Below are 1,520 nucleotides of genomic sequence, written 5' to 3' on the forward strand. Positions count from 1 at the left end.
GCAAAACATCCACTGCAAACATTAGAAACTCTTGCCTGAAAGTATAGTTTCTTTGAATTAGTGAAAGCGTAGTAGATCTTCAGTATGCCCTTCTGCAATGCCACCAACAGGCCATCCATCAGTGCAAGTGCTCAGGCACCAGCAGGGCATTCATCAGTGTCAGGTGCTCAGCCACCAGCTCATTCACAAAGAAATCCAGCTTCTTATTTACCCTATGAACATGCCTCTCTATCACCACCTTCCACTCAACCTTCTCTGGTCACTTTGGTTGTCATATTTTGCATAAACCCTGGGATGTGTCACATTTCACTTCACACCATCGTCTAGATTGTGCACTATGATCAGGTTCTGGTATTTTACCTACTTGAATCATTGACCCTAGAGTATGTCTGTCTACCTATGCAGCACTTATCACTCAGGATGCAATTGGACACGCCTGCGGCCTGTCCACAATGTTCGGCATTAGCTAATCGCAGGATTAGTATCAGCCGCGTCTGCCTGCTATTGTCCAGCAGACAGATGCAGCTGCTGCTTTCCGTACCACTGATTGTTGTACATGCACTCAGGCTGGTTCACGCCAGGTTTTCATACTGGCTGCTGGTGCTATGCGGACACTGCTGTTGGACGCCCAGACTTAGAAATATGTTGCTAGCTCATGTAAACATGCTGGCTCTTGTACTGAACTAGGGCTTTCAGATAATGTAAACATGCATAGCTTGTACAGGTTAATAGCCAAAGACCAAAGTACATTTTAGCATAATAAGCACATGACACGAGCCTTGTCTTCCTTTTAAAAAGAATATTTTTAGAATTAGATTGATGCATACACTTGTCAACTTCTTCAGACTGTACTTCACCACTTGTTTGCACATATTTTGCTAATCATGTTCATCACACATCTGACAACTAAATAGTACTACTACTCCTGTCTGAATTCCTTGCCTATTAGCTGCAAAAATAAAAGGGAATTTCTTGCCAGCTAAGGTTCAAGTTCCTTCCAACAATTCAGAGTAATGGTAATACAAAAGAGTCTCATGCCCCTTCAGGAGTTCTGATTAGCTAAAGTATAGTACCAACTTCAATATTTCAGCATAATAAGCATACATCATAATTCTGATTAGCTAAAGTACAGTACCAACTTCATTGTGGCATCCTCTTTTCTTGACAGATCTTCCTCTCTGCTTCTTGATTCTGCACACAGCAGATCATGTGAAAGTTTTAATCTAAAGTTGTTGTATAAACCATTCCGGTAAAAAGGAAACCATGTATCATGTAAAGTACATAAACTACAGTATATACAAACAACTCCTTGCAGTATATAAAACTATCAAGTACACATACGTCTATGTGCATAGTAGTAGGTCTCTTCAGAATTTAGAATGTGACAAGAATAAACACGTACTGTCTCAGGTAGTGTTACTTGTTACAGCCGCAAGAATGCTTCTTTAGTATGAAAATCAGCTTACCCATACCGAGTTTAATATTAGCAGTGCATCGTCGTCATCTTCTGCCCCTGCCGC

The 1,520-nt window shown here is 41.0% G+C and overlaps 1 pseudogene; it reads left to right on the plus strand.

The window, feature by feature from the left end:
* LOC123173023 (uncharacterized) overlaps positions 1 to 1,520 on the plus strand; it is a 12,553-nt pseudogene that overhangs the window by 2,004 nt on the left and 9,029 nt on the right.

This window comes from Triticum aestivum, unplaced genomic scaffold (genome assembly GCF_018294505.1).
Source record: "Triticum aestivum cultivar Chinese Spring unplaced genomic scaffold, IWGSC CS RefSeq v2.1 scaffold98769, whole genome shotgun sequence".
In the NCBI taxonomy this organism is placed as follows: domain Eukaryota; kingdom Viridiplantae; phylum Streptophyta; class Magnoliopsida; order Poales; family Poaceae; genus Triticum; species Triticum aestivum.